This window comes from Panthera pardus, unplaced genomic scaffold (assembly GCF_024362965.1).
Source record: "Panthera pardus isolate Hobbes unplaced genomic scaffold, ASM2436296v1 HiC_scaffold_26, whole genome shotgun sequence".
In the NCBI taxonomy this organism is placed as follows: domain Eukaryota; kingdom Metazoa; phylum Chordata; class Mammalia; order Carnivora; family Felidae; genus Panthera; species Panthera pardus.
The window spans coordinates 19,685,418-19,700,170 of NW_026526832.1; the positions used below are offsets into that span (position 1 = coordinate 19,685,418).

The 14,753-nt window shown below is 46.9% G+C and overlaps 1 protein-coding gene across 3 annotated transcripts in view; it reads right to left on the minus strand.

Annotated features, from left to right (window-relative positions):
- MAPRE3 (microtubule associated protein RP/EB family member 3) overlaps positions 1–14,475 on the minus strand; it is a 53,893-nt gene extending 39,418 nt beyond the window's left edge. Inside the window, exon 1 of one of the 3 annotated variants that reach the window (XM_019449709.2) lies at positions 14,295–14,475. The gene's annotated coding sequence lies outside the window, so the exon portion shown is untranslated. The remainder of the gene's footprint in view (positions 1–14,294) is intronic. The other 2 variants (XM_053891056.1, XM_019449719.2) reach the window with 2 other exon arrangements.
- Between the last annotated feature and the right edge of the window lie 278 nt (positions 14,476–14,753).

Genomic DNA, 14,753 nt, shown 5'->3' on the forward strand with positions numbered 1-14,753 from the left:
CTGAGCCGAAGTCGGAAGCTCAACCGACTGAGCCAGCCAGGCGCCCCAATACATCCTACATTATAATCCAAAATACATATATACACATACAGACATGTATAATAAAACAAAAGCTTCATTAATTAAACAATTCTTATTCTTTTTTTTAAAGTTTATTTATTTTGAGACAGAGAGAACCAGAAGGAAGGGGCAGAGAGGGGACAGAGGATCCGAAGCAGGCTCTGTGCTGACAGCAGTGAGCCCCATGCGGGGCTTAGACTCATGAACTGTGAGATCATGGCCTGAGCCCAAGTCGGACGCTTATGAACCAACTGAGCTACCCAGGTGCCTCAAACAATTCTTATTCTTACTATGAACTATGCACTCTGACATTTTCTGGTCTATTCATTACAAAGTGCTGGTTATAACTCAGTGAATTGATCTCACAACCAATTAAAGTCTGTGATCCACAATTTGAAAAGTCCTGTCTTGGAGGCCCCAACCTGTAATGGAGCTGGGGTGGAGGTCATGAGACACTTTCCTGAGGGAATGATACTTAGGCCCAGGCAGGTGAGATTAAGGAGGGTTAGCCCAAAAAGGCCAGGAAAGAATGTTCTGGAGTGGGGGGTGGGGGTGTCGGGGAGGGAACAGCATATACAAAGACCTCTCATTTTACAGAAAAGGAAACGAATCAAAGAGGAGATGTGATTTGTTCAAGGTCACATAACTCTGAGCCCAGGTCTTCCAACTCTAGGTTCAAGGTTCTTTCGTGCACTGCAGCCTACCAGGTGTAGTCTTCCTCTTCATTTAGTAATTATGGGCCAAGCACTAATTATTCTCACCTAGGCTGCCTAGGAGAAAAGAGAAAGGAACAACGGCAGGAGGCTGTGTTTACAAAGAGCCCATTAAATTCTACATGCGAAACAGTGCACGTTAGCTCCTACCCCACCTGGCTCGAGGCCTGCACTGCAAGCTGTTTGTTCCTTCCCGGTAGGGACTGGCAGGGAGCCATACTCCTGCTCAGTCCTGGCTTTAATGAAACAGCATTTACAAAATGGCCAGGCGAGGTTTAGACCCAGTGGAAAGCCCGGGAAAGAATGCAGAGTGCCCCCGCTTTTCCATCTCCCCATGTTGACGCTGGCACCTGACTTTCCACGCATTTCCACCTTGCTCAGTTCCCTGCTATCAGCCCCTGCGACTGCTGTGTCTGGTTAGCCGTGTAGATAGCTCGGTGGTGCAGCCTGAAGGTAATGTGAATCCGGTAAGTGAAATGCAGGCCACGACCATGGGTGTCAGTCTGGGTCAGTGTCAAAGCGGATGATCCAGGAGGACATGAGAAAAACAGGGACCAGGAGGGAAGGGCCTCTTTCAAAGCAGGCAAGAAGAGAAACAGGGCTGAATATACAGATGTACCCATTCGTACACTGCACGAAGCACTCAGGGAGGGGATGCGTGAGGCTGAAACGGAATCCATATTCCACTCACAAAACCGTGTTCCTGGCGAGAGGCTGTATCTGCCTGAAGGAAGAACCTTCGCTGACAGAGGCCAGAGAGGAATGGCTCTGTAGGGCGCCTGGTCAGGGGGTTGGAAACAGCCAGAACCACACCACCTCACATCGAAAATGCTGCCGGGCCTAGGGAAGGCGGGTGTCCTCAGGTTTGAAACAGTGTTGGTCTGTGGGTGGGGAAGGGCCGGTGGCTGGGTGCTGCTCTCTAGTGACAAGCTGTGACCACAGGAGCTATTGGTTGTCAAGCAGAGACACCTCACAGTTTTAACACTTAACAGGCCAGACTCTGGGATGCTCTGCAATCCTCATCTCTCCTTCATCAATCTCAGAGAGCCAGCCGCCCCTGAAGGCACAGCTCTACTCCCGAGATTTTTTTTAAATTAACCATTTGATTTTATTTTCTAACTTGAGAGAGAGGGTGGGGGGCAGAGGGAGAGAAAAAGGTGAGGGAGAGGGACCGAGGAACAGAGAGAGAGAGAGACAGACAGACAGACAGAGAGAGAGTCCCAAGCAGACTCCACGCCCAAAGAGGAGCCTGACACAGGGCTCGATCTCGAGACCATGAGGTCGTGACCTAAACCGAAATCAAGAGTTGGACACTTAACCAACTGAGCCACCTGGGTGCCCCTACTCCTGAGATTTTAATTATCAGTTTAAAAAAATGTTGGGACACCTGGGTGGCTCAGTTGGTTGAGCTCTTGATTTTGGCTCAGGTCATGATCTCATGGTTCATGGGATCGAGCCCCCTGTGGGGCTCCACACTGACGGCATAGGACCTACTTGGGATTCTCTCTCTCCCTCTCTCTGCCCCTCCCCAGCTCATATGCATGTGCTCTCTCTGTCTCAAAATAAATAAATATTAAATTTTTTTAAATGTTACTGGTAATACATGCCCATGTAAAAACACCCAAATCTTACACAGTGGTAAATAATTAAAAAGTCTCTTCAAAATTTTTAAATTAAAATCTTCCATCAATAACCTCTTTACTCCTCATCCCTCATAGTCCAAACCTGCTCTCTGTTCTCACTCGAGCCTGTAATCACTCTGCCCCCTCCTCCTGCTGACAACCAGCACGCCTCAGATTTGTAGCGCTTCCCTCCACCTCTGACCTTAGGGCCCGCGGTGTCAATGCCACCTTAAATTCTGCCTCCTCAGACACCCTGCCTCGAACATGCCCATGCCCCGCACCCCCGCTGCTCGCGGCTTGCTGCTGCTTCCCTAGGCCAAAGGACTTCAGAGACTTAGCCCGTTATGAATCCCCGGGTCCAAGTCAGCCCTCCGCCCTGAACAAGACTTTCATTCATCTCTCGTACGCCCAGGCTCATTTCTCACAGCAGTGAATTCAGACCTTCAAGACTTCATTCACTCTCTACCTCAGCAAGGGGCCCTGGCTCCATTTCACTGAGGAAAAGGTCTCTTCTTAGCAGGAACTCCAGTCACTCCCCTGGGCTTCACCCTGTAAGTCATGGGTAGGAAGAGCCATACCCTCTCCTCCTACCAGTCTCAGTAGAAGGGAACCTTTCCCTCCTCTGCAAAGCTACCCCTTCCCTGGTGTCCCTAAGATCTTTCCTATTTTGCTCTCCTTCTCTCTTGTACCCCAATTATTTTCCTCCAATAACTCCGTCTCCCTTCTGCCATTCCACATATTCAGACCTCCTTATTATCAGAAATCATTCTAAGTCAATACCCAACTCTTACTCTGATTGTAAGTTGGTTGGATCACCATGGAGAACAATGTATAAAAACAACAACAACAACAACAACAACAACAACAACAACAACAACATGCAAGCAACCTAAATATCCATGGATAGAAGAATGGATCAAGAAAATGTGGTGATATACAGGATGGAGTATCACTTATCCACAAAAAAGAAGGAATTCCTGCCATTTGCAACAACACGGATGGATCCTGAGGGCATAGTGCCAAGTGACATAAATCAGACAGAGAAAGGCAAAAACCTACACGTGGAATCTAAAAACACCAAACTCATAGATACAGAAAAGAGACTGATGGGTGCCAGAGATGGGGAATGAGGGGTGGGGGAAATGAGTGAAGGTCAAAAGGTACAAGCTTCCTGTCATAAAAACCGTAAGTCCTGGGGATATGTACAGCATGGTGACTGTAGTTATTTATTGTACTGTATATTTGAAAGTTGCTAAGACAGCAAATCTTAAAAGTTCTCATCACAACAAAAAAATAATTTGCAACTATGCGTGTGGTGATAGATGTTAACTAGACATATATTCTACAAATACAGAATCGCTATGTTGTACAGCCGAAACCACTATCATGTTATGAGTCAATTATATCTCAATTAAAAAAATGCCACAGAAATGGGACACCTGAGTGGCTCAGTTGGTGAAGAGTCCAACTTTGGCTCAGGTTATGATCTCATTGTTCATGAGTTGGAGCCCCCCATCGGGCTCTCTGCTGTCAGCACAGAACCTGCTTCAGATCCTCTGTCTCCACCTCTCTCTGCCCCTCCCCCACTCGCGCATACGCTCTTTCTCTCTCTCAATAACATTTTTTTAAAATGCTGCAGGAAAAGACCCACAAATACAGAGAACAAACTGGTGGTTGCCAGAGGGAGAGGGGTGGGGGGGAGGGGCCAAATGGGAAAATCAAAAACAAAATAAAACAAAGCCCAACATTGTTTGTACCCTTTGCCTCTGTAATTCCGCTTTATGGGATACACCCTGAAGAAAAAACCCACAAAAGAAAAATAGTAGCTTGTGCAGTGATGTTCAGAGCAGAGATATTTATATTTGCAACTTGCAAAATGTTGGAAATACCCCAATTGCCCAATAATAGATTGAGAGTTAAGCATATTTTGGTACCGATATAATGGAATACCACAGAAGGCATGGGATATTTGTTTATTTTGTTTTAGTTTATTTATTTAATTTTAATTCCACTGTAGTTAACCTACAGTGTTGTATTAGCTTCAGGTGTATAATATAGTGACTTAACATTTCTACATAATTACTCAGTGCTCATCAAGATAAGTGTACTGCAATGGGATATTTGAAGTGACAAATACATGAATTATGCTGACACAGAGAAATGTGCAGATGAGGTCATTTTAATACATAAAATCATATAAACAAAAATACCTGCTTATTAAATTTTTATGTACATTTGCTGATAAGGAATAGAATTATAACAATTAGAAATGTGATCGTGCTGCTTCTTCTGTTACTACTTTTCTCTCTTTTCCTGTTGCCGTTCTCTGGTGACCATCCATTGCCTCTATCTTCTCTCTACCCGATTCCCCACTTAACACTACCCAACTTGGCTTCCATCTCCAGGGTTTTACTGGACTGACATTTGCAGCAATCATCATGATCTACTTCTGGATAGATCCTTGAGTCTAGTCAAGCCAGCAGCACCAAAGCTCTCTTCTTGACATCTCTTCTCTCTTCCCTTGCTACTGAATCATCCTAACTTCCCCACCTCTCTTTGCTCTTTCCCTAATTACGGACAATTCTCGAGGCCTGTTACTCGGAGCACTCACCTTCGTGCTCTATACCCAAGACCTCTGGAGAGAGCCCCTTTCAGGGAAGCCATCCCTCCTCCTGTGTTGCTGACTCTCACCTCTGTAGCTCCATTCCCGGCCTCACCCTCAGCTTCTGGGTCTATGGGATCACTCCACTTAGAGGTCTCCAACCGTCACCTCTAGTTCTCTCTGTCTGAAGTGCAACTTCTCTCCAAACTGTCTCTTCGACTTCCTGACTTCTGGCTAATGTCACCAATACTGTCCCAAACTGTCACACCCTCAATTTGGTAAGGGTGACCTGCTTACAGTCCCCATCACACTCGCTCCCAGTCATTCTTTGGCTGTTAGAAAGCCCTCTCTGGGCTCCTGTCTCCTGAAAGCCTGCTTGCTGCCTTCAGGGCAAGTTCAGGCTCTGCTTCCTTTGTGAAGTCTTTTCCAATCACTCCAGTTCACAATGATTATTTCCCTCTCACAATCCTTGTTGAATTTGGACTCTCTAGTACACGCAACGTACTGTTCTTTTCATTTCTTTTACCTGAACTCTCTTACTCATCTGTCCTCTGGTGGACAGGACCCGGCATCATCCTGCTCACCCAGCCCCAGTATGTCTCCCTCTCTGAAGCCCTCCCTGTTCCCACAAGCTCAGGGTCACTCTGCAAGTGTGTTAATAGTGCATTCTGGAAGTGCTTACCAAAGCACCTCTTCCTATTGCTGCTGGGGTTCCCACCCCCTTGTGTTGTAGTGACTTGTACCACTTTTGTTTGACTCTCTGCAGAATGTTAGACAAGTTCCTTAAGGACAAAGACCACATCTTATACAACAAAGCACGACAAATATGTTGCTGACATTCGATGTTGTCATATACACTAGTCATTTCACACATGTGTCTTATCTTCCAAACCAGACTATGATCTCCTTATGGAGACAGGGTTTGAAGCTTATTTCTTTTTCTTTTTCGTTTTTTAAATCTCACTTCTTTTAAATTGCATATGACTTAGAATACAAAACAGAAAGGACTTGGGGAGTACTTGTTGAGATATACTTAGAATAAAGCCTTGAGAAGACAATATGTAAATTTGTATGAATAACCTATAAACCTGGAAACTGTACTTTCTGGGGAATACAAGTCTTATCAAGTCTCAAAACACTGCACCTTGCTATTTTGGGGCCAGCATAACACATCTCTGTACTTAGCAGTGGTCCTGTCACTTAAAGGTGTTAATAGGATGCCCAAACTGGGAGCTCTCAGCCGTGAACCCTACCCATCTAAAATCAGAACAAATCAGAGACTAAATCAGAGTCCCTGATAAGTGGCAATAATCCACAGGAAAGGGGTTGGGGCTAGCAGCTGTCTGCCAAGAGACTGGTGCTGCAGAAAAGTCTAGCTACACAGTGCATATTACACCACTGGAGATAAGCCTTCAGTGAGACACTCCTCACATGGGAACAGATATTTAATTCCATCCAGCGGTCCAAGGCCTGCCCCTTTCACATGGCACAATGCATGTTAGTCCAACTATGGTCTTGCTGACTCAGAGCAGCTAAGGTTTCGTTCTTACCAATCAGGAAACCCCACTTAAATGACAAGGTGACCAGGACAATCACACCCTCAAGACAAGATGAATGCCTCTCTGATAATTACTCTCTCAGGTGATGGAGCATCTCCAGCTAGCCATGCCCAAAGATTTGTTCACTAATAATCCCAGGTGGCTAGGAAGGCCTCCACCCCATCTGGGACAAGGGTTTGGGTACTCAGAACCATCCTGACGAGGCAGATTCTGTTCAGCAAACATTTATGGCAGCATATGCCAAGTTGTGTGACAGGCCGTATGTCCCTCAACTCTAAGACCTGAATCCCCAGTGCTCAGAGGTAAGTAGACACCACCACTGGTGGAGGGCAGGTATCAGTCCTCTGGGCTGGGCCGTGGAGGCAACACACGATGTGTGTGCACAAGAAAGACGAGGTGAGAGGACAGCTACTGGGCCACCCCTCCCTTCACAGCCAGGAGCTCCATGGACCTGGTGTGGCAAAGAGGGGAGCTGCCCAGTCTGTCCCTGCAGGGGGCTTCTGCCCATCAGGTGGCTACTGGTGGGCACCCAACTTTCTCTATCCTTGGAAGAAAAAGGACCTCTGAGCTGATGGCTGAACGGAACATGCCAAAGGCAAAGGGAGAAAGGAGTTTGCGCAGGCTTGAGCACAGTCTTTCAAAAAGAGTTCAGATAGGTACACAACCACCAAAACATGACAGCGAGCCTCAGATAAGGCCTCCAGGACACTGGGGGAAGAAAGCCCACCCAAAACAGAGCTCTGTTATACAGGTTTTACTGAAACCTTCTGATAAATTTAAACAGCAAAAGGTAAGAGGCAAGGAAGACTATCTTAAGATACTTTCTTTTCATATATATATTTTTTTATGTCTCATTTGAGTCAAGCGAGAGTACTTCTCTGGATGATGGACTTGGGCATCTAGGCCATGTTTTTGAGTCACACACCTACACGATATTCCAGGCATGTTCTCTCTCAAAGAAGAAATAAAGTGGTATCTAAAGAAACACATTCAAAAAGTGTTTTTGATAATAGTGAAACCAAATAATGATAAATAAATTAAATATCTCGTGATTTTCTTTGAGACTGTCTACTAATGGAATCTATAAAGCACTGTTTTAATGTTTATTTACTTTTGAGAGAGAGAGAGAGAGAGAGACAGAGACAGAGCATGAGCAGGGGAAGGGAGGGGCAGAGAGAGAGGGAGACACAGAATCCAAAGCAGGCTCCAGGCTCTGAGCTGTCAGCACCGAGCCTGACGTGGGGCTTGAACCCATGAACCATGAGCTCACGACCTGAGCCGAAGTCGGACACTCAGCCAACTGAGCCACCCAGGAGCTCCTTTATATAAAGCACTAGTTTAAAAGTTTTATAATAAAAGTTATAACTGCTTAACAGAACAATTTTAGGAAACAGTGAGAAGCACTATGAAAAAACTGCATCTATTTATAATCCCATGCTTAAGTGATATCACTTAAGATTATCACCTATGGTTTGGCATATGCCCTTCTAACCTCTTTTCAGATTTTTCTTTATAAAATGGTATCATTCTTGACATACTATTTTGCATCCGTTTTTTTCACTTATTATATCTAAAGTTTCCGGTATCAATAAATATTCTGGGGTGCCTGGGTGGCTCAGTTGGTTAAGCATCCAACACTTGATTTCAACTCAGGTCATGATCTCACAGTTTGTGAGTTCGAGTCCCACGTCTGTCTCCTTGCACTGACAGTGCGGAGCCTGCTTGGGATCTTCTCTCTCTCCCTCTCTCTTTGCCCCTCCCCCCTCTCAAAAATAAATAAATAAACTTAAAAAAAATTCTTTTACAAGATTTTTAATGTACGTGCGGTGTGTGTGTGTGTGTGTGTGTGTGCGCGCGCACGCACAATATTTTATCTGGGTAAGCCTGACCAATCCCTAATTGTTGATCCTTTGGCTATTTTAACTGTTTGATATTATTTATAATGTTACATTAATAAAACTCCTTGTATAAGTATTTTTATATACACCCTTGATTTTCTAAACATTCTTAGAATGGTAATTTTTCATCAAAGGATATATGTCCTTTTAAGGCTTTTGACATCCATTGTCAACATTACTGAAGCAATGTTTCTTGCTCAGTTATTTTAAACATACCACACAGTGGCGTGTATCTCCCATACACACGAAAGAGTTTCAGTAAAAAAAGTAATTTTACTTGGAGTTGAAACATTTTAGATAGGTCGAGTCCTATTTACTTCGGGCAAATGAGGCATCCAGAGCTCAAAATGCTGATGTTACATTACGCCTGTTTAGCAAAGCTGATAGGACGTGACGCTAGTGAGAAAAAGACACAGGGCTTAGGCTGGTATTGGCTGGTCAACTCCACACAGAGGAAAAACCATCCTTGGCCACAGGATGCCTCTCCAACCTTAGCCAACTGTCGCAAATTTGTACTTTTGGCCAAAGGGGAAGATTAGGTGATGGAATGTGGATTACTCAGCATAACCCATCCTAACTCCTGGTTGAGCAAGTCAAAGCATGCGCCTGAATGGTAGGTGTGCCCTCTTTCTATACTAGATAGGACATTTGGCTAGGAAACACAATTGAATATTGGAATACTGATGATGAATTCAACTGGGCAAGAGGAAGGGACTGTTCTTAAGAAGGGAAGGAAAAGACGAGGAAGAGGTGGGGAGGCAGCGGGTCAATGAAGCATGCTGGGCTGCCAGGGAAGCAGCCACTTTGGAGTTTCCTGCCCTTACGTAAGAGGCTGGCTTGGTGTAAACTGGCTCGGCCGACCGGAGGGAAGCAGGCTAACCCTGTCTGTCCCATGCACTGAAGGCTCCGAGTAAAGGCAACGGCTTCTTTGGTACCAAAATGTGCTCAGTGAAAAACAACCACTGATGGGGCACCTGGGTGGCTCAGTCGGTTAAACATATGACTCTTGGTTTCGGCTCAAGTCATGATCTCACGGTTTGTGAGATTGAGCCCCACGGGGGCCTCTAGCGCAGAGCCTGTTTGGGGTTCTCTCTCTGTCCCTCCCCCTCCCCCTCTCTGTCAAAATAAATAAATAAACTTAAAAAAAAAACAACCACTGCTAACTCTATTGGTCTGCATTAAACTACAAAAGCATACATGTCTCTCAAAACAATTCACATATAGAAGCACATAAAGTAAAATTTCCCCTTTGAGTCTCCCTTTCCCTCCTCCACACCCAAGTTCTGCTTCCAAGAGGTAAAACCTACTGTGTTTATCTTTTCAGTCTTTAGATGCCTATACCTGGGCATTTTCCTCCCAAGTGACACTTGTAGGACTTCAAGTTCACTTGTGTTCTGGGCCTGACTGACTTGCCCTGGCTCCTTAATTACTCGGTAGTCTCTGCCTTGATCCCATCTTCCCATCTGGAGATGTTGCCTTCCAAGATGACCTCCCTCTACCTCTCCTCACTAGAAAGAAGGCTTCCCTCCTAAGATGGACAGCTCCCTTCCCTGGCCCTCCAGCTCTCCCGGGCAGGCGCAGAAGCTGGCCTGAGCAAAGTCGCCCATGCGGGCTCCATCTCTAACAGTCGAGAAAGTGCATGAAAGCCACGGGAACTCTAGTCACAAGGGAGAGCTCAGCGGCTTTTTCATTTCAAATTAAGCTCACTCCCCAGACTGGCCTCCCCAACTGGAGGACCCACTGCCCCCAAGACACACACAAACACACCAAGTCGGCACTCTCCTAGTCAAGCGCTCCTGCCCTGCCAGGCCTTCAGACAACCAGGTCAGCTGAATCCATGGACACAAAGGGGCATTTCATATACTCCGGTTTTGGCAGTTGGAATAACACTGCAAGTGCCAGGTTTCACAGGACACGTCTTCTCTCTGTGCATGTCAAACATGACGAGAGAGCTGCTGGGAGATGGGGGCTGCTGAAATGAGGGTCCAAGATGCATTTAAGTCATGATACAATTTTGAAAGTAGTGTTTTTTATTTTATGCACTAGCAATACAAAACAGTGGTTGCTATCTCTTGTTCAGCAGGTACTTTACATACTTTCTTTCGTTTAATCCCCAAAACAACCCTGAAAGACAGGTAGGTTATCACCCCAGGCTTGCAGGTGAGGAACTGGCACTCGATCGTTCCACAGCCCCCCAAGGCCAGGAAGTGGCAGGACTAGCATTTGAACTCAGGTCTGTCTGCTTCCAGAGGCCAGACCGCCTCACTTTCTCAAGGAGAGGGGTCAGAGATCTCACCGGGGCTTCCAGGAACTACAGAAGGTTCCAGTCTGGGAGCTGGAAGATAACCCAGTTTTCTCCTCCTCTTGGCCCCTTTCAGCTCTCTGCATCCGGCTTCCTGGGATGCAGCAGCCTCACAGATGAGGAGTTGAGAGGGCTTCAAATACCCACCTTCACATTTGCTTTATATTAGATGATGCAAATTTTTGAAAGCAAAACCTTCCTCAGGTCAGAGTGTGTGAGACAAAATTATTATTTTTAAGGCAGCAAGAATAAATATTTAATTAGACAGCAGGACACTAGATTTTACCTAGCTTTGCAACATCTCAGACCATAAAACAAGTCTTTGTCTCTGGGACTAATTACAGGCTAGTAAATTATTTTTATTAAAAGCCTCTGGAATATTAAACATGAGGGGTGGGGCAGGGTAGTAGTGTAGACTAGCTCTAGTCTAGAAATCTGGGTTCTAATCCTGACTCAGCCACTAATAACCACCAACATTCACTTGTATGGTATATACAGTTTACAAAGTGTTTTTACATACTTTCTACATTAGTTGGATGTCCTCAGGCAAATCACTTAACTTTTAATGTCTCACGCTAAAATCTGGAAAAGAGAACATTGAACTACATCAACTGAAGTCCCCTCTACTTCTAACAACACACAGGGGTTGGGCATGTGCTTTAGGATCTTTCTGAACGTGTCTGTAAACAAGGGCAGATGCATACTACTTTAGAAAAATACTATTTTCTGTTCAGATTCTGAAAGATGTTACCCAGCTAAGTTCACATATAGCTCATAAGACTTTTGCTGCCAGCTAGTTGGCTCAGCTTCTGGAAGGTACCATATTAAGGTCTTGGGTTGGATGCCTACATAGGAGCTTTCCTCTGTTCAATAGTCAACTACTATGCCCACTGGCAGTCAATCATCGTACACACATAAACCCATAAAGTAGGTTGGCTTGGGGGAAGGATTTGACGAAATCCGTCCTCACAGTGCAGGCACCCTCAGGATGGTAGGGCAGTAATGGCATCATCACATACCCAGAAATATTACAAATATCATCCCTTCTCAGTTCTAAGACACGTAAAGCCCCCTTCAAGTCTTGCCACTTCCTGGCTATTTTAATGGTCCTGAAATTAGGATATGCCTTAGAATCAACATACATATTTTGATCTGGTTGTGTTAAACGCTTTTACTAAGAGCTGTCGGTAAATTGCTGGTGTGTCTTAGAATCAGGGAAATATAATGCTATGAAACCACCACCTGGATTACATAGACTTAGGTCTAACTCGATTCAAATCATGCCCCTCTCCCTGATCCTAACAATTACATTCAGTAACAACTGGATAGGCAATGTATAAGGCACAGGTAGCAGTCCTGTTTCCCAACAGTAGCCATTTAAAAGGCATTCCATCATTATCCCATAAAACATTGGTATGGATTTCAAAGGCAAATTAACCCATATAAAAATCACTGTGATGCTCTGAAAATGTACCGTCCCACAGCAAACTGGAAAGGGAACATTTTACTCACACCCTCCTCATCTATCTAGCCGTGACACATTTTCTTGCTTCTTAATTCACAACCCTCCACCCCAGTAATATCGCCGATTCCCAAAATACACTCAACCCAGGAGGAGCAGCTCTCCAGCACAGCTGTCTGCTCCTGCCCTGCCCGGGTATTTCGGTGAGCTATGCAACACAGAGGACCACACAGAAGGAATGCAACTCTCAGGCCCCACAGCTCCCATCGCCCCACAGGCAGGTGCATCCCGCCAAACCCCAGACTGGCATTCGAAACAGAAGAAACTGCATTGCTGCATGGGGGCTGTAGTTTTCCTGAACTTCATCTCTATGTTTAAAACTAGGGCGACAGCCGTCTTTGCTACTGTAAACTAATCTGATGGGCATGGGGGTGGGGAGTGGTTCTGAGGAGGCTGCCAATAGGCCATGATTGAGCAAAGTCAAGGAGCACAACCTTTATTTCTCACTGTTTGCAATCCCCCAAACTCCAAATTGGTGAGTCCTTCACTATGATTTTTAGAAGTAAACTATCTACTCCTTTTGTAGTTTGGAGTGAAAAAACCACAAAGCTTCTTTTAGGGTTTAACTGGCTGATAGTTACACATATTTGCTAACAGCACACTGAAATCTGGAAGCCAAAAAAAAAAAAAAAAAGAATCAAAGGAAGCTGGCAATGAGGAATGAGGTACATGCTTGGTAGTTAAGAGCCCTCAAGTTGAGACACGTTTATTAACAGACAGCTTCTGGCTATGGACACCAACTATGACTTCAGCTCAATTTCTGCTGGAAGAAGAAAACAGTTTGGATCCTCCAAGATCAGGAAATGCAGGGTGGGCAGGTGGATTGGTAACAAACATAACGCAGGGAATTGTCCAAATATGCTAGAACCCCTATCAGGTGACAGCCCCCACAAAGATTCACAGCTGCAGGAGGCAGGGGGTACAGGCCTCAGACCTACACCATGGAGCAACCTCAGTTCTTCCTCTCCACTCTGCACATGTTATGTTCAAACTCACTATCGCTCAGTTGGTTACTACATGGAATTTACAGGTATCAGAGATTGTCCTGCCACAAGCCCTCAACACACAAACAGTAAGCACCTGCTATGGATGATATCAGGCCTATTTCTAAACCTCACATTACACCAGGGTTGTACTGTATTAAAAAAAAAAAAAAGTAGAAACGAAAAGAAAAAAAAAAGAGAGAGAGAGAGAAAAGCATACTAAATAGTACCGAAAGATGCTTATTCACAACACCACACCGGAAGCGCAGTAACTTCAGCTCCCCAATGCAACCTTCCCCCCGCCCCCCACTACCTCTAGTCCCTCTCGGTAGCACCAGCCAAGGCCATAGCCCAGCCCACTAGAAGGCCACCATGCACTAGCGGGTGTTCACTAAACACTAGCTGATCGCCATGGGGCTGAGTCCTCAGCAAAATCTATTCTGAAAGCCCCACGAGCTCTTAGCAGTCAGTCAGAACTGTCCAAACCTGCTTCCCCACACCAGCCAGGGCACGAGCTTGTGGGGTAAGAAACCTGAGGCCCCAAGGTTTGGGCAGGCAGAATGTCCCCCCTCCCCCAGTCTCCCCTCGCCTTCTCCCTTGTCACTCTTTTTCTGGCATATCACTGGGGAAAACCAGAGAGGCCGGAGGTGTCAGGCCCAAGAGGAGTAAGGAGAAGGGACAAGGGCGGACTGGAGGCAGTTTGGGGCTGTGAGGAGAGAATCAGTCCCGCGTGGAGGTGCGGTGGCGCCGCATCTAGTGGGGAAGGACCCCCCCGCCCCGACTCCCCAACCCTGGGGTGGGTCCGGAGGGACGGCAGGGAGGGGGAGTGGCTCGGAGGCCTGACGGCCGCCGCCGGGAACCCAGGAGAGAGGGATGGAGGGACAGAGGCGGCGGGGGTGAGTCGCGGCGGGGGGGGGGGGCGGGGGCGCGGGTGGGGAGGCGAGGGGGGCAGCCCGGTTCCCCTCCCCCAGCCCGGGCCCGGGCCTCTCGCTGACTCAGCCCCACGGCGTCGGTCGCCTCGGCCGGGACTCACAGTGCGCGAGGCGGCTCCGGCGGAGGCGGCGGGGCGGGGAACAGGCGGCGGGGGCGCTGCGGCTGAGGCTGCGGCTCCGGCCGGAGGCTCCGGGGCGAGGGGTCCTAGCAGAGGCCGCCGCGGTCTCCGGCTTCAACGCACAGGGACTGCGGGGGAAGAGAGCACTGCGCAGGCGCGATGCGGCCACCGCTGTCAGTCCGAGAGGGGCGGGGCCAGGGCACCCGCCGTCTCCAAGGCAACTGGGCGGCGAGGAAAGGACAGCCCCAACCTCCACCTCTTAGCGACGGCGGCGGTGGGGGGGGGGGGGTTTGGTGGGGGACAACGAGAACAGTCTCTCTACATTGTCATAGCAACAAGGAGAAGAAACCACCTCATAAATTTATGGTGGTACCGAGGGAGAGCTCTTACCTTGTCACCATGGCAACTGGGAACAGCCCCTTCCTTTTTCCTTAGCAACAG